This window comes from Coregonus clupeaformis, chromosome 27 (genome assembly GCF_020615455.1).
Source record: "Coregonus clupeaformis isolate EN_2021a chromosome 27, ASM2061545v1, whole genome shotgun sequence".
In the NCBI taxonomy this organism is placed as follows: Eukaryota; Metazoa; Chordata; class Actinopteri; order Salmoniformes; family Salmonidae; genus Coregonus; species Coregonus clupeaformis.
This window is the reverse complement of record NC_059218.1, coordinates 15,366,392-15,385,530: the sequence shown is the minus strand read 5'-3', so window position 1 is coordinate 15,385,530 and position 19,139 is coordinate 15,366,392. Positions and strand designations below refer to the sequence as shown.

At 43.4% G+C, this 19,139-nt stretch overlaps 1 protein-coding gene across 1 annotated transcript in view; it reads left to right on the top strand.

The window, feature by feature from the left end:
* The window catches only part of LOC121541550 (GDNF family receptor alpha-2), an 87,822-nt gene that overhangs the window by 41,471 nt on the left and 27,212 nt on the right, over nt 1–19,139 (top strand). The gene's annotated exons all lie outside the window — the stretch shown is intronic.

The window sequence follows — 19,139 nt, the reverse complement described above, 5'->3', positions numbered from 1 at the left end:
GCTTCTCTAGGAGACATACGAGCTTCACTGTAGAATAAATATCCACCACACACACACACACACACACTCCACCATTGCTTGGTATATGTGGAAGAGAGAGAGTGTTTATATTTTATATAATTTGTGTATTCCCTCTCAGTTCATCAAAGATAAACACGCTATCTGACGATTGATCATACTTCATTTGAACTCTCTCTCTGTTTCTGTATTTCACACAGACTCCTGAGCCTTTAGGGCTGAGGGATGGGGCTGAAGAAATGTAACCACTTTCAAATTCATGGTCAGAGCTATGGATACAAGGACTGACCATTCATCATATCACAATTATAGTTTTCACCATGTTTTGAGGTTATACAGTGTGTTTACATTCACATTGTTTACAAACAATGGAGTAAAACAAACATATTTTGGGTTCTGATGGGGTATGACAGTCTAACTAAGCTCATGAGACATATTTTTCAAGAATCAATGGATAGATATTATTAATTAATTTAAAGGGGAATTCCCCCCTAGGGGACCCTGTTTTTTTTTTCAAATCATGTCCGAGGGATTTCTAAGTCAGTGAGATGTGTTTCACACATAATTGGCCACGAAGAGGGCTGGACTGGGCTTCACGTGCCGAACAATACACCATATGACGACTTCCGGCGTATTGAGGTGGGGGGGGGGCGAGATCTGAAAACAAATGTAGTCCTGCTTTGTGGCATTTCGCGAAGCCTCTATGTTATACCGATCGCACTATTTAAAAAAAAATTGTGTGTAGATATGGTTGTCCTTGTTCTATAGAGCCATTGTACGTCTTTCAGCGATGTTCCTATCAGCGGAGTCGTTGCTAAATATACAAGGTGACACATTTTTTCCAGTCTCTGAAAGACTATAACCCAAAATGGGCTTTTTTTAAAAGGGATGCAGACACTTTACAGCCAGAAACCTATGCTACCTACTTAAGTTAGCTGGTGCTCTATCTATATCGACTGAATGGGTGCCACTAGTGTATTATTTGTTCAATATTTTAAAACGTTTAGTGGTGATACATACAAACAATTACAACTGTTCTTTAGTTCCAAAAGCCTGTGGCATTTTCTTTTAAAAATTCGCAATCGCCATTCTGCTTGCTCCTAGCCGAGAATGGTAACTTCCGGTTGAAGTTGCTGTACCGCAATAGTGGATACTCAGACTGCTCTCAGGGCAGATCTGCCAGTTTTGACTAGCAGAAGTGACTTTTCGTAGCAGGATAGGTGAACTTAAGCAGCAGTTTAGGATAATTAATGTGGCAGGTTAGGAGAATTAGGTTAAGGTTATGAAAAGGGTTAGGGTTAGCTAAAATTGTCTCTGATGCAACCAAAAAATATCTAGCTACAACCAGGCTTGCTCTAATAACAGTCTTTGTTTCCACTAATGCGATTCTGCGTTGGAATTGGGCACTTCAACTTCTTATGTGGGGTTTAAGAGGTGCCACCACCTACTGTACATAGTGTGGATTTCTCTATTGGCAGGATTGAGAGTATGAGTCATAGATTGTAGCCTACAGTATATCAAAAACCTTAATGCAAATTACATTACTTTGGCAAAGGAGGGTAAAAAGTGGGTATATTAAGTTTAGTCTCCACTGTTATCGGTCACAGTTCAAAAGTCTAACATCCTCCAAATGAAATGGCTATGGATTTCAACATTTTAGCAATGCAGACTTCATTGAAAGACTTGCAAGCAGCAATATTGGATTGGACAAGATCATCTATGACAGTGCAACATCCAAACATGTCCATCATTTGACAAAGAAGCAAACAACAACGAGATATAACAATTCAAGTTCTGTCAATGACGTTTGGCTTTTGATTTGATGTGATTGGTGTGAAGCCAAAATCGGCTTTTGTTGACACTTTTTGGTGAGCCAGGACCATTCACAGTTGAGCTCACTCAGTTTAGCTCAACGCTGATTGGCTATTATTGTATTTTAAAAAATATCAAGGGAGGCCAAATTCTTGCTGGCTTCCCTTGCATTCAATGCTATGGGTAGCACCAATGTCATACTCTGTTTGGTCAGACAGCATCAGATAGATGACAGAGGGGCACTGTTTTGCTTGCTCGGATGCTTTCTCCAGTGAGATACATTCAGCCTCTTGCAAATTGAAGGAATGGGATCCATGAATACACGCCACTGGTCATGCTTACTGTAAATTGAGCTCTCTTAGCCATCAGCTTGTAAATATTTTTGCGAACTTACCTTCACCTCTGGTGGAATCAGATTCCGTACCACCTACAACAAAATACACAATTTAACCACCCCATTAATTGTATTGATCTCTCTTAGACTTAGCGTAGCACACCTAACATGGACATTTCAATATTGTCAATTTTTTTGCCCAGCACCTCATTCATGGGGTACCATGGTCCTGCCGTTAACATGCCATTTTCCCTCACACAGCCCACCCGCCTTTGACAGTAATTAACAGTCATCAACTCTTTTCTTCAAGTGGGTTAGGCAGTTTAGGGAGTGACATCTTTTAACAAAGCAAAACCCTTTATTGATAGAAAGGAACAGTTTGTATTGCCTTGAAAATATAGTATATTAAATCAAATGGCAAAATGGAGGCTATATTGGGGCATAATCTATATATCATTAATTAACTTCAACTGAAAATTATTAGGGGTATCCTCGATGATTTTAAATGCATTATGTCAAGATGTGTGGTTGTATTGTGTTTTTAAAATTGGCAAATAAATCAAATCAAATTAAAATTACAACAAATGTAAGGTATTTATAGAAACAACAAAAACAGCTTGCAGCCTCTGGCTGGCTGTGGTTAGCTGGAAGGTGGTTGGCCCAATTTGAGATTAGAGAAATTCCTTGCTATTGTCTTTCAAATTAACTCATGGCTAGATGGCTGGCCGAGGGCTTATAGCTGTCCTCTGAGTGGAGGCTAAATGGCAGAGATTCAAAAGCGGCCTGCCAAGGGCTTATAGCGGTCCTATGAGTGGGGGCTACCCGCCAGAGATGCAAATCACATTTTGAACGGCAAATTCCGCTCGCCCGCTGGTGGTAGGAATTTATAGCCTTGGGAAGGTGGAAAATAGCAAGCGGGAGGAAATATTTTGCTGTCTGGGTAGGCAAAATTGATTGACAGTGTGTATCCAAAAGATAGCTATGTGATTTAGCTGATGGCTTTCGGAATTCAACCCAGCACTGTAGCTAGCTAGCTAACATTAGGTTACCTCTAATCGAGAACATTCTGTCTTGTTGTGATGGAAAAAAACGATGGTATCGCATTACTTCTCAGCTGGCGTCAAAGTGTATTCCCAGTCAGTTCAGCCTGCAAACCCCTCTGATAATTTTTGGTCACAGTAAGCATCATTCTTGATAGCCGCAAGCCATTGGCAGCATCGGGGTAAATCTCCGGTAGGTAGAACGGTGAAAGATAACTCCTTTTTGTGCTTGTTTGTAATTAGCACAGCCAGGCACAGAACACCACACGGGCATGATGACAAACATTAGTGAAAAACAAGCCAAAAAATAATTATTTTTGCCTAGAGAAGTTCAAAGGTTACTGTGTGTTGTTCATTCAAAGTAAACAATTCCATCTAAATTCACGTTTGTGGCCACGCCCCCTCTACCTAGCGGGGCGGTATCTGCATTCGCTATGAATGCTGGACTTTTTGGTTCACTATAAGCAAGCGAATTTACAGGAAGTCTAAAGTTCCTGATTCTACCAGTGACAATAAAAAGTGCTCGTTCTAACTTATGGTGTGGATAATTTTGATGTGTATGACAAAAACGTAATGTTGTTAATATAGTATGCAGTGGCAGAGCCAGGGTGAAATGTCCCTTTAAGTGTCAAAACATTTATATAGCGCGTGCATATTGCCCCTTTAAATGTTAGAAGACTCCAACAGCGCAATGTGTGCGTTTGTATATGTGTACGTGCAAGCCGGTGTGTGTGTGCGCGTGTGCGTGTACTTGTGTGTTGTTTAGAGTGAGGTGATGAGCTTATAGACAGAGATAAAAGGATCCTATCAGTCTGATTAGTCATTTAGCAGACGCTCTTATCCAGAGCGACTTACAGTTAGTGAGTGCATACATTCCCCCGTGGGAAACGAACCCACAACCCTGGCGTTACAAGCGCCATGCTCTCCAACTGAGCTACATGGGACATCATGTGAAGGTGCCCACTCAACCCTAGATAGTACACTATCCACTTTCCACTCACCATGCAGATATCGGCTGACAAAGAGACAGAGAAAGAGAGGAAAGACTGATGGACGGACCGGAAAACAGACAGACAGACAGACAGGAGGGAGAAAGAGCTGAAAGACAAAGAGAGAGAGAGAGACAGAGATAGAGAGAGGGATGGAGGCAACAAGAGAGTGAGAAAGATGCAGAGCTAGAGAGAGACAGATCGGGAGGGGAGAGAGGGAGGGAGCGTTAGATAAGAGTATGATATAGAGGAGTGTTAAATAGTGTGTGCAGAAGAAAGAGGAAGAAAGATGAGTGGAACATTAAAGGATGTCTTAGACAAGACTGTTACCAATCGATTGGCGGGAAAGGCTGAGCGTGACAGAGCGAGAGTGTGAGAGAGAGAGAGAGAGAGAGGGGGGGTGCGTGATGAAGGACATTTGAGGAGACAGCGGAGAGACAATCACCAACGAACACACGTCTTTGTCCAAAACACTGAGACGCATCAATATAGACAGCTCTGACGCAAGTATGTGTGTGAAAGAGAGGGAGAGAAAGTGTGTGTGTGTATGTGTGTGCGGTTGTGTTTGTGTGTGTGTTTATGCATAAACATTTCTCAGAAGAGAGCTGATGTGATGATTTTTGAGAGTGAGTTCAACTGGGATGCTTTGACAGTTTCTCTGTTGGACAGAATTGGGACGAGCTGCAAGACAACCCTATGTAATAAGGCTACTCATTTTATTTTTTATTTAACATTTATTTTAACAGGGAAGACAATTATTGCGACCTAGGTGTCTTTTTCAAATGCGCCCTGTATATACGACATAAATATACTCTATCTATACACACACACATATATATATATATATATATATATATATATATATATATATATATATATATATATACACACTGCTCAAAAAAATAAAGTGAACACTTAAACAAGACAATGTAACTCCAAGTCAATCACACTTCTGTGAAATCAAACTGTCCACTTAGGAAGCAACACTGATTAACAATACATTTCACATACTGTTGTGCAAATGGAATAGACAACAGGTGGAAATTATAGGCAATTAGCAAGACAACACCAATAAAGGAGTGGTTCTGCAGGTGGTGACCACAGACCACTTCTCAGTTCCTATGCTTCCTGGCTGATGTTTTGGTCACTTTTGAATGCTGGTGGTGCTTTCACTCTAGTGGTAGCATGAGACTGAGTCTACAACCCACACAAGTGGCTCAGGTAGTGCAGCTCATCCAGGATGGCACATCAATGCGAGCTGTGGCAAGAAGGTTTGCTGTGTCTGTCAGCGTAGTGTCCAGAGCATGGAGGCGCTACCAGGAGACAAGCCAGTACATCAGGAGACATGGAGGAGGCCGTAGGAGGGCAACAACCCAGCAGCAGGACCGCTACCTCCGCCTTTGTGCAAGGAGGAGCAGGAGGAGCACTGCCAGAGCCCTGCAAAATGACCTCCAGCAGGCCACAAATGTGCATGTGTCTGCTCAAACGGTCAGAAACAGACTCCATGAGGGTGGTATGAGGGCCCGACGTCCACAGGTGGGGGTTGTGCTTACAGCCCAACACCGTGCAGGACGTTTGGCATTTGCCAGAAAACACCAAGATTGGCAAATTCGCCACTGGCGCCCTGTGCTCTTCACAGATGAAAGCAGGTTCAAACTAAGCACATGTGACAGACGTGACAGAGTCTGGAGACGCCGTGGAGAACGTTCTGCTGCCTGCAACATCCTCCAGCATGACCGGTTTGGCGGTGGGTCAGTCATGGTGTGGGGTGGCATTTCTTTGGGGGGCCGCACAGCCCTCCATGTGCTCGCCAGAGGTAGCCTGACTGCCATTAGGTACCGAGATGAGATCCTCAGACCCCTTGTGAGACCATATGCTGGTGCGGTTGGCCCTGGGTTCCTCCTAATGCAAGACAATGCTAGACCTCATGTGGCTGGAGTGTGTCAGCAGTTCCTGCAAGAGGAAGGCATTGATGCTATGGACTGGCCCTCCCGTTCCCCAGACCTGAATCCAATTGAGCATATCTGGGACATCATGTCTCGCTCCATCCACCAACGCCACGTTGCACCACAGACTGTCCAGGAGTTGGCAGATGCTTTAGCCCAGGTCTGGGAGGAGATCCCTCAGGAGACCATCCGCCACCTCATCAGGAGCATGCCCAGGCGTTGTAGGGAGGTCATACAGGCACGTGGAGGCCACACACACTACTGAGCCTCATTTTGACTTGTTTTAAGGACATTACATCAAAGTAGGATCAGCCTGTAGTGTGGTTTTCCACTTTAATTTTGAGTGTGACTCCAAATCCAGACCTCCACGTGTTGATACATTTGATTTCCATTGATAATTTTTGTGTGATTTTGTTGTCAGCACATTCAACTATGTAAAGAAAAAAGTATTTAATAAGATTATTTCATTCATTCAGATCTAGGATGTGTTATTTTAGTGTTCCCTTTATTTTTTTGAGCAGTGTATATACACACACACACACTTTATATACGAAAGTATGTGGACACCTCTTCAAATTACTGGATTTAGCTATTTCAGTCACACCCGTTGCTGACAGGTGTATATAATCGAGCACACAGTCATGCAATCTTCATAGACAAACATTAGCAGTAGAATGGCCTTACTGAAGAGCTCAATGACTGTCAACGTGGCACCGTCATAGGATGCCACCTTTCCAACAAGTCAGTTCATCAAATTTCTGCCCTGCTAGAGCTTCCCGGTCAACTGTAAGTGCTGTTATTGTGAAGTGAAAACGTCTAGGAGCAACAAGTGGTAGGCCACACAAGCTCACAGAACGGGGCAGCCGAGTGCTGAAGCGTGTAACGCGTTAAAATCGTCTGTCATCGGTTGCAACACTCACTACCAAGTTCCAAACTGCCTCTGGAAGCAACGTCACCACAAGAACTGTTTATCGGGAGCTTCATGAAATGATTTTCCATGGCTGAGCAGCCGCACATAAGCCTAAGATCACCATGCGCAATGCCAAGCATTGGCTGGAGTGGTGTAAAGCTCACCGCCATTGGACTCTGGAGCAGTGGAAACGCGTTCTCTGGAGTGATGAATCACGCTTCACCATCTAGCAGTCCAGTGAAGGGAAATGCTACCGCTACAGCATACGATGACATTCTAGACAATTCTGTGCTTCCAACTTTGTGGCAACAGTTTGGGGAAGGCCCTTTCCTGTTTCAGCATGACAATGCCCCCATGCACAAAGTGAGGTCCATACAGAAATGGTTTGTTGAGATCGGTATGGAAGAACTTGACTGGCCTGCACAGAGCCCTGACCTCAAACCCATCGGACACCTTTGGGATGAATTGGAACGCCGACAGCGAGCCAGGCCTAATCGCCCAACATCAGTGCCCAACCTCACTAATGCTCTTGTATATATATATATATACATACACACACAGTGCATTCGGAAAGTATTCAGACCCATTGACTTTTTCCACTTTGTTACGTTACAGCCTTCTTGTAAAATGGATTTATTTTCAATCTGCACACAATACCCCATAATGACAAAGCAAAAACAGGTTTTTAGAATTTATATATATTTTTTAAATTACAAACAAATCACATTTACATAAGGACTTTGTTGAAATACACCAAGGCTCTTTTCCCCCGATTGCTCAGTTTGGCTGGGCGGCCGGAGTCTTGGTGTTTCCAAACTTCTTCCATTTAAGAATGATGGAGGCCACTGTGTTCTTGGGGACCATCAATGCTGTGGAAATGTTTTGTTACCATTCCCCATATCTGTGCCTCGACACAATCCTTTCTCTGAGCTCTACGGACAATTCCATCGATCTCATGGCTTGGTTTTTGCTCTGACATGCACTGTCAACTGTGGGACCTTATATAGACAGGTGTGTGCCTTTCCAAATCAAGTCCAATCAATTGAATTGACCACAGGTGGACTCCAATCAAGTTGTAGAAACATCTCAAGGATGATCAATTTAAACAGGATGCACCTGAGCTCAATTTCGAGTCTCATAGCAAAGGGTCTGAATACTTATGTAAATGTAATATTTCCGTTGTAATTTCATTATAAATTTGCAAAAATTTCTAAAACCTGTTTTGGCTTTGTGATTATGGGGTATTGTGTGTAGATTGATGAGGGGGGAAAAACTCATCCATTTTAGAATAAGGCTATAACATAACAAAATATAGAAAAAGTCAAGGGGTCTGAATACTTTCCGAATGCGCTGTATGTCTGTGACCGACCGCATCAATAAAACTAGAACAATGGGAAAGTAATTCTGCTTTGAAAGTTGATAAACTTGTAACCCCACTTTTGAGAAAATGGACCTTGAATGTTTTGGTACACCTACTGGAGAACTCTTCTTTGTCTACACACATTCAGCATCGTTCACACCCTCTTAAGCCTTAGCCCCACCCATCTCTTTAAGGATTCACATGTGAGGCCTTGTGCTAAACAGAGTGAGTAGTTTATTAAACAACCAAAGATGTCAAGACAAAGTGGTAAAAGTAGTAGCCTACAATAAGGAAAAACTCCAGGTTCAAATATCAAAAACAGAAAGTGTTCAGATAAACATATTTTTTAAATATTGTATAATTATTAGATGATGCTTACCCGACACACTGGTCTAAATTGATGGGTCATGTGAAGGAAATGCTATAACCACCCCCCAACCACATCTAGCTAAGTGGATGGGTCACTATTGTCAAGACATGTACACATGTTCATGAAATGCAATAGATGGCCGTAATCACCCCCAGACAAACCTGGCTAACTTGATGGGTCATATAATCATCTGGCGAATTGAAGTCTTTTGTTTAGACATGTAAACAATGACCCTGCATAATCCCAACTCATACTACTACCAATGCAAACATTGTCATAGCTGTAGTATTAGGCTATAACTAGCAATGCAAATGGTTCTCTGATTCTAATAATATTACTGCACAGATCATACACGTAACGTTAGCTAGCTGGCTAGCCAACAGTACTCTTTAACTTGCAATGAAAATGACTTCAACAAAATTAGAAACTTAGAATATCTGAAAATGTAGCTAGACTCTTAACCGTATACATGGATGAATGTTTCACGGCATACCGGACCCACTTAACTCCGTTTTGTTTGTAGCTACATCTTGTTTGGCCAGCGTTGTGTCAAGTCACTCCGGTTCACACTGACCGTGGCGTGTGCAGAAAGTAGCCATCACTTTTTCCAACTGATCTGTCGATAGTGCCTGCTAAATTCAGGATATCAATGTTGTTGAGAAAAGTAGCTAAACTTTAGTAGTTCTCGATGGCTAACGTTATATCTTCCAAAAACGGCACGGTAGAAAGGACTATCAACACATACTGAGCACCTCACGTCATAGACAGAAGCAAGCTGCATGGCAGACCAATCCAAACTCATCTCCCGGCATGTCCTGCCCATCCATTATCTCAGCCAATCATGGCTAGCAGGAAGGTTCCTACCTTTTTCCGTGGATAAACCAACTAGGCTCGTAACTTAACCATTTTATTAAGGCACATGAAAGTTCACACATTTTGATAAATACTTTTTTTTTTACATTCAAATGCCTCTCCTATGAATATGTGACGTGTTACATACGCCTAGTTACCTGAAACGAGTCACATATACAAAAACAGTCATGCGAAGGAAACACAAATAAAACATCACAAATCACCCAGAAGAGCTGTTACATTCCTCCACAAATACGTTCCCAATAAATACATTAAATTGCCCGAACGGCACTAGAACATCAAGATGAAATGTATTTTGAATTTTGTCCCAGCAATACGGTGCATTAAAACTAAAATCAGATTTACCTAGCTCGGTGGAGACCCTAGGAACCTCAAGAGTTAACCAATCCTGTGAACGGGTTAGGCAACTCAGGTGTCTATACTTCAACAGCAAATTTAGATGACAGAAGTTTATGAAGCAGGGCCTTGTAAACAAAAAGGGAGTAATGTAGAGATGTTAGAGAAGTCCAGCCAACCTTTTGATACAGGATGCAGTGATTAGTATCAAAACTGTCACCTGTAACAAAACGAAGGCATGGTAGATGGCATCCAAAGGTTTAGAAGCAGTAGCAGCTGCACTTTGATAAATAATATCACTATAATCAAGAACCGATAAAATGGTTGACTGAATAATCTGCTTCCTACAGCTTACAGAATGGCATGATCTGTTTCTGTAGAAAAAGCCAACTTTAAATCTTAGCTCCTTAACCAGCTCATCTACTGTAGATTAAGTTTTCAATTTTTAACAGATTGACCAATGGTGTTTATATAAATAGTGAAGAGAACAGGTCCCAATATCGACCCGTAGTACACCTTTATGTACTTCAAGAAATTCAGACTTAACCCCATCAATCACGATGGCCTGAGTTCTGTCACTAAGATAATCATGAAACCATGAACAGGTGTCAGAGCTCAGGCCTATCGAGGACAACTTATTCAATAGAATTGCATGACCAACAGTTTCAAAAGCTTTTGACAGGTCCACAAACAAAGCAGCACATTTCACTTTAGTGTGCAAAGCATTGACAAGATCAATAACAACTAAAGTGATTGCTGTAAGTGCTATGCCCAGGCCTAAACCCTGATTGGTTTACATTCAAAAAACATTTCTCAGATAACAAAGAGCAAAGTTGTACATTTACCAAGGATTCAAGAATCTTAGCTAGACAAGGAAGCCTTGAAATGGGGCGATAATTATTAAGATCACTATTATCCCCCCCTTATGGAGTGGCAGCACAAGAGCTGATTTCCATACTTTTGGAATATTTCCTGATAAAAATGTTGAATAAAGAATGTGGGTTATTGAGCCAACAATGATGGGCAATGCACACTTAAGCAGACCAGGATAAAAATTGGTCGGCCCCTGTGGATCTCTAGTTGTCTATTGCTAGCAAATCATCCATTACTTATTTTTATTTTTCTAAGCTAAAAGAAAAGCGTTGACTATCATTTCTCTGATCATCCAGCAAGTTTCCCTATCAGCATCCAGCCCAATATCATTGTGAAATGGCGTAGAAGTTATTTCAAAGAGAAAGCCAGCTGAAATAAAATTGTAATTAAATGCATCAATGGTGGCATTTTTTTCTCCATAATGAGGCCAGTGTTTAAATTCATTTGTTGTGGCAGAGAGGAAGTAGAACCCTTCAGGGATTTTACAGTTTTCCAGAATTTAGCCGGGTTCCCATTACAATCCGAAAGATAATAAGCATCATCTCTCTTCTGAATGACTTCTGATAATTCAGTGTCCCAGGCATTCAATCTACCTTCAACCCTTAATGTTTTGATGGATACATGATTATCCACAATAGTATTGGAGACATCTGTAAAAAGGCTCAAAGCTAAATCAGGTTCAGCGATAGCTGAAATACAATCAAGGTCACTAAAATAAAGATTGCGTAAAAAAGCCTGTTCACTGAAGTTTTTGAAGTTCCTCTTTGTGATGACACAAGCCTTAGATTTTTGTATTCTCACATCTCTAAAACAAACAACTTGACAATGGTCACTAATATCTTGGGCGAAGACACCAGTAGAAACATATATCTCTGGTGTATTCGATAAGATAAGATCAATCAGAGTTGACTTTGAAGGATCTTTAGGTTTGGGCTGTGTAGGCTTAGTCACCAGCTGGGTTAGGTTTAGATAATTTCACTTCTTTTAGATTGGGAAATGCAGGCTTCAGACAGATAATCGTAATGTAGGTCACCCAGGATAATACCTTCTGATTTAGTAAAGACAAAACTACTTAACTCCTTGAGTACACAAAGGTTAGACGAGGGAGGACGGTAGACCTCTATAACAGTTATGGATACATTTTTCCCCACACAAAGGCTTAAAGATAGTATCAACAAAAAAAAATGGCAAGGGAAGTGGATTTCAGTAAAGAGACAGAAATTATTTTTAATTAGAATGGCCACTCCACCATCTCTACCCTGTCTGTCAGCTCTGAACACATTAAAACCCTCAATATTAATATCAGAGTCCCGAATGTCCCCAGAGATCCAAGTTTCAGTCAATACCAGAATGTCCAGATTCATCTGCATAGCCTAGATCTTGATGTAATCCAGTTTAGGAAGTAAGCTCCTAATGTTCAGATGCATCAACCCAAGTCCTTTACGATTGTTGAAGTCACATGAAGTCTCAAACTCAAACAAGCTATGTTCAATAGGCGGTTGCAGGCCCTGTCTGATGGTTAATATTGATATAGCTGATATTGGTATGGCTATAAGATTGCATAGAACTGCACCATTTGGTCTAACCCTATTAGTAAGAGGAAGGAGTAGAAATTGGAATTACATTTCACAGGTTTGCACCACAGGGCCTGAGGCCACACCCAATGTCAATATGAGGAACTCTCAGAGCAACCAATGATGGAATGTTATAAAATGAGTTACATGGGCTTTGGTTGCTATTGTGCAACAGGCCAAGCCCTCTACATGATTTGAAAACCGAGGGAGTATTCAAGTTTATGGAATTCACATATGAACCAAAAGCACTGGGTGAGCAGACCACAGTGGGCTTCACTTTTGAGCTAACAATAGCAGAGCTAAGAGTGGAGTTCAAACAAATGGGTACAAGATTACAACTCCCCTTGCAGTATAGACAACAGTACGACGATAACGCTTAGAAAGGATGGGAGGTATTACCTGAGCGGGGTTTGGTCTGTCTTTGAGTTAATATCTTAACGCGGCCTTGAAATGTGGGGGGTCCAGGCTCCTAGATGGTTTGGGTGGAGTCCATCATCTCCGTAGAGCATAATTTGTTTCCAAAAAGTGTTGAAATTGTCAATAAAAGTTATGCCAACTGAGTGGCAGTAGTCTTTAAGCCAGATATGAAGCGCTAAGAGCCTGCTGAACCTTTCACAACCGCTACCCAGCGACGGCACGGGACCAGAGATAATCAGCTGCTTTTCAGAGCCTTTCAGGGTGTCGATCAGCTCAATAAAATCCTGTTTCATTAGCGCCACTCCTGCGTGGTCTTGGCTGTGTGCTTAGGGTCGTTGTCCTGTTGGAAGGGGAACCTTCGCCCCAGTCTGAGGTCCTGAGTGCTCTGGAGCAGGTTTTCATCAAGGATCTCTCTGTACTTTGCTCAGTTCATCTTTCCCTCAATCCTAACTAGTCTCCCCGTCCCTGCCGCTGAAAAACATCCCCACAGCATGATGCTGCAACCACCATGCTTCACCGTAGGGATGGTGGCAGGTTTCCTCCAGACGTGACGCTTGGCTTTCAGGCCAAAGAGTTTAATCTTGGTTTCATCAGACCAGAGAATCTTGTTTCTCATGGTCTGAGAGTCCATTAGATGCCTTTTGGCAAACTCTAAGTGGGCTGTCGTGCTTTTAACTGAGGAGTGGCTTCCGTCTGGCCACTCTACCATAAAAGCCTGATTGGTGGAGTGCTGCAGAGATGGTTTTCCTTCTGGAAGGTTCTCCCATCTCCACAGAGGAATTCTGGAGCTCTGTCAGAGTGACCATCGGGTTCTTGGTCACCTCTCTGACCAAGGCCCTTCTCCCCCGATTGCTCAGTTTGGCCGGGGCGGCCAGCTCTAGGAAGAGTCTTGGTGGTTCCAAGAATGAGGCCATTGTGTTTTTGGGGACCTTCAATGCTGCAGAAATTTTTTGGTACCAAAATATAGAGACCCGTTCCGAAAGGACCCGAAGACAACTAGGCCCGTTCCGTATAGACCTGGTCTGATCCAGAATATGTCTGATCTGAGTTAGGGAAGCAACAGAAAAGTCATTTTTTAAGCTATTTTATTAACCGGAGCAGATAAAGCATGAGAGGAGGGAGAGAGGTGCCACTCTAGCAGGCGGGGGAGGAGCCGTGCTGTGATTAAATAACATGGTGAGGAGGGAGGGAGAGACGAGACTGCATTCTGGATCCGGATCCCCCAAAGCCATTTTATCCCCATTCACCAAAGACCGCTGCCTTGTGCTGGGCGGGTGAGATGGGCGGGGACTTCACTACGGAGGGGTCTCTGTGGGTGTTACGTTCACCGCAGTGTCTGAAGGTGGCAGCCGCCAATCTGGAAAAAGTCAGTTTCCCCATATGGCGGAAAGTGGTAGATGCAATTTTGGAAAAGTCAGTTAAAATTCACACAAATAAAATAGGTTGGCGAGGAATCAGCTAAAAGTCAATCAATCCACACAGGTTGATAGTTAGTTAGATTGAATCACACAGTTTGTAGGATCACCACAGTTATAGGCAGCAAGCCAGAACCCAACCACAGACTAGAAACCAGCCAGTACTAGGACCCACAATAAATACAACCAATTCACAAAACTCGCCAGCATAACAACAGCAAGGAGAGAGCAGTGACTTACTCAATACAATTAAATGCTGGGGCCCATTTTACATGTACATTTACGTCATTTAGCAGACGCTCTTATGCAGAGCGACATACAAATTGGTGCATTCAACTTATGATAGCCAGTGGGATAACCACTTTTTTTATGGGGGGGTGGGGGAGGGGGGTAGAAGGATTAATTTAATACTATTCCAGGTATTCCTTAAAGAGGTAGGGTTTCAAGTGTCTCCGGAAGGTGGTCAGTGACTCCGCTGTCCTGGCGTCGTGGGGGAGCTTGTTCCACCATTGGGGTGCCAGAGCAGCGAATAGCTTTGACTGGGCTGAGCGGGAACTGTGCTTCTGTAGAGGTAGGGGGGCTAGCAGGCCAGAGGTGGATGAACGTAGTGCCCTCGTTTGGGTCTAGGGTCTGATCAGAGCCTGAAGGTAAGGAGGTGCCGTTCCCCTCACAGCTCCGTAGGCAAGCACCATGGTCTTGTAGTAGATGCAAGCCTCAACTGGAAGCCAGTGGAGTGTGCAGAGGAGCGTGGTGACATGAGAGAACTTGGGAAGGTTGAACACCAGACGGGCTGCAGCGTTCTGGATAAGTTGTAGGGGTTTAATGGCACAGGCAGGGAGCCCAGCCAACAGCGAGTTGCAGTAATCCAGACGGGAGATGACAAGTGCCTGGATTAGGACCTGTGCCGCTTTCTGTGTAAGGTAGGGTCGTACTCTGTGAATGTTGTAGAGCATGAACCTGCAGGATCGGGTCACCGCTTTGATGTTAGCGGAGAACGACAGGGTGTTGTCCAGGGTCACGCCAAGGTTCTTTGCACTCTGGGAGTGCAAAACAGCAACGCAACGAGGCCATGTTACCAGTATGATAGCCAGGAGAGAAGCACCTTGGAAGGTATGTAGTTTCCAGTACAGGCTGGTGGAAGCTGGGAGGGAGGCAAGCACTATACCGGGCCGTGGGAGAGTCAAAAGTAGTCAAGCCAAGTAGGCTAAACCAATTGGAGTGTAAGTTTGGCAGTAATCCAAATACATCCAAGGCACAATGTCAAGTGGAAGGATGAAAAAAGCAGTAGGCAGGTGTCTGCTCAGATAATGCCCCAGTGCAGAGTAGGGTGCCCAGGTAAATCAAAGTAGGTAAATCAAAGTAGGCCTCAAAGATTTCAGCATACCTGTTTTGTATGTCTCCTTAAAAACTCTGTATGCACTATTGTCCAATGTGTTCACAGTTATATGAGACAAAATCCACAAAAAGCTTTTCAGGTAAAAACACTGATCAGAGACAAAAGACATGATTGCCACCATCTTGAAAAGTGGGTGTGACTGAATCACATGGTGACATAATTTAGACCTCTCATATCATTATTATGGAAGAGGATAAGCAGAGGACAAAGGAGGAGAAAAGACAAGAGAAGAAGGCGAAGAGAGCAGAAGAGAGGAAAGGAGGAGAGGAGAGGAGGGTGAGAGGGAACAAGAAAAGAAGGAAGGAAGAGGGGATATACACTGAACAAAAATATAAATGCAACATGTAAAGTGTTGGTCCCATGTTTCACGAGCTGAAATAAAAGATCCCAGAAAGCTTATTTGTCTCAAATCTTGTGCAGAAATGTGTTTACATCCCTGTTAGTGAGCATTTGAAACTGTGGGTTTGCACAACCAAAGAATTTCTGCACAAACTATCAGAAACCGCCTCAGGAAAGCTCATCTGCGTGCTCGTCATCCTCACCAGGGTCTTGACCTGACTGCAGTTCGGCGTCGTAACCGACTTCAGTGGGCAAATGCTCACCTTTGATGGCGACTGGCACGCTGGAGAAGTGTGCTCTTCATGGATGTCATGCTTGCTTGCATGCATACGCAACAAGATATCACGGTTTTGTCCACGTTTCTCAAAACTTCAAAGTTCGACCCTTAAGTTTGGAATAGAGTTACGGTTACAACAGAAACAACTTGGTAAAGTGGAACTGACAGTGATTTAATTACCTTATAGATATGAAACAAACCGACAATCATAATATCAAATTCCCAGTTTATGCTACAAAACCAACTTTATAAGAGGTTTTATAGTAGTTTCTATTTGCTTCAACATTCCATGACGTACACTAAGGCATTTTTGGCAGAATAGACGGATGCAGTTCAATGCATGATTAATATAATTCACCAATACATTTCTTGGTACTCCAAAAAATATTGTTATCAGGTTGCAAATAACAATTGGCCTGGTACATTGTTTGCTGCGTTCGGGATGCACTGTTTCAGTTTCAATGGCTCAATATTTTGGACAAAAACGGACTAATGTAACTATGGCTGGAAATGTCGATACAATCAAACTAGCAAGGGCAATGATCACAAGTCAGTCATAACGTGGCTAATAGGCTAGCGTATCTATGTATGTAGCAAGCTAAAAACACAGAGCCTAACAGCTAGCTTGAATAATGGCGCCGGAGAAGATGGCTGCCATTTTACAGCCCTCTAACCAATTCTACTATTATGTGTGTTTTTTGGCGTTATTTGTAATTTATTCTGTACATAATGTTTTTGCCACTGTCTCTTGTGACCAAAAATAGCTTCTGGATATCAGGACAGTGATTACTCACCTCGTATTGGACGAAGATATTTTCTTCAACGATTCGGACGCGAAGGATATCCTACAGACACCCGACAAGGCCCAAATCCCTGTCATTCGCATGAGAAAGAGACGGAGATATCGTGGACGTGGGTCGGGGTGCCTTGTAAGGATCCGACGGCGAGCGAGTAAACTGCCACTCCCATCAATCCTATTAGCCAATCTTCAATCATTTGAGAATAAATTGGATGACCTAAGATTACGGATATCCTACCAACGAGACATTAAAAACTGTAATATCTTATGTTTCACCGAGTCGTGGCTGAACGACGACATTGATAACATACAGCTGGCGGGATATATGCTACATTGTCAGGATAGAACGGCTGACTCCAGTAACACAAGGGGTGGCGGTCTGTGTATATTTGTAAACAACAGCTGGTGCAAAAAATCTAATACTAAGGAAGTCTCAAGGTTTTGCTCGCCTGAGGTAGAGTATCTCATGATAAGCCGTAGACCACACTATTTACCAAGAGAGTTTTCTTCTATATTTTTCGTAGCTGTCTATATACCACCACAAACCAATGCTGGCACTAAGACTGCACTCAATGAGCTGTATAAGGCCATAAGTAAACAGGAAAACGCTCATCCAGAGGCAGCGCTCCTAGTGGCTGGGGACATTAATGCAGGGAAACTTAAATCCGTTCTACCTCATTTCTACCAGCATGTTAAATGTGCAACCAGAGGGAAAAAAAACTCTTGACCACCTTTACTCCATACACAGAGAGGCGTACAAAGCTCTCCCTCGTCCTCCATTTGGCAAATCTTACCATAACTCTATCCGCCTGATTCCTGCTTATAAGCAAAAACTAAAGCAGGAAGCACCAGTGACTCGGTTAATAAAAAAGTGGTCAGATGACGCAGATGCTAAGCTACAGGACTGTTTTGCTAGCACAGACTGGAATATGTTCCGAAATTCTTCCGATAGCATTGAGGAGTACGTCACATGAGTCACTGGCTTCATCAATAAGTGCATCGATGATGTCGTCCCCACAGTGACTGTACGTACATACCCCAACCAGAAGCCATGGATTACAGGCAACATCCGCACTGAGCTAAAGGCTAGAGCTGCCACTTTCAAGGAGCGGGACTCTAACCCGGACGCTTATAAGAAATCCCGCTATGCCCTCCGACGAACCATCAAACAGACAAAGAGTCAATACAGGACTAAGATTTAATCGTACTACACCGGCTCTGAAGCTCGTCGGATGTGGCAGGGCTTGAAAACTATTACAGACTACAAAGGGAAGCACAGCCGCGAGCTGCCCAGTGACACAAGCCTACCAGATGAGCTAAATCATTTCTATGCTCGCTTCGAGGCAAGCAACACTGAAGCATGCATGAGAGCACCAGCTGTTCCGGATGACTATGTGATCATGCTCTCCGTAGCCGATGTGAGTAAGACTTTTAAGCAGGTCAACATTCACAAGGCCGCAGGGCCAGACGGATTACCAGGATGTGTACTCTGAGCATGTACTGACCAACTGGCATGCGTCTTCACTGACATTTTCAACATCTCCCTGACTGAGTCTGTAACACCAACACGTTTCAAGCAGACCGCCATAGTCGCTGTGCCCAAGGACACTAAGGTAACCTGCCTAAATGACTTCCGACCTGTAGCACTCACGTCTGTAGCCATGAAGTGCTTTGAAAGGCTGGTCATGGCTCACATCAACACCATTATCCCAGAAACCCTAGACCCACTCCAATTTGCATACCGCCCCAACAGATCCAGAGATGATGCAATCTCTATTGCACTCCACACTGCCCTTTCCCACCTTGACAAGAGGAACACCTACATGAGAATGCTATTCATTGACTACAGCTCAGCGTTCAACACCTTTAGTGCCCTCAAAGCTCATCACTAAGTTAAGGATCCTGGGACTAAACACCTGCCTCTGCAACTGGATCCTGGACTTCCTGACGGGCCGCCCCCAGGTGGTAAGGGTAGGTAACAACACATCTGCCACACTGATCATCAACACGGGGGCCCCTCAGGGGTGCGTGCTCAGTCCCCTCCTGTACTCCCTGTTCACC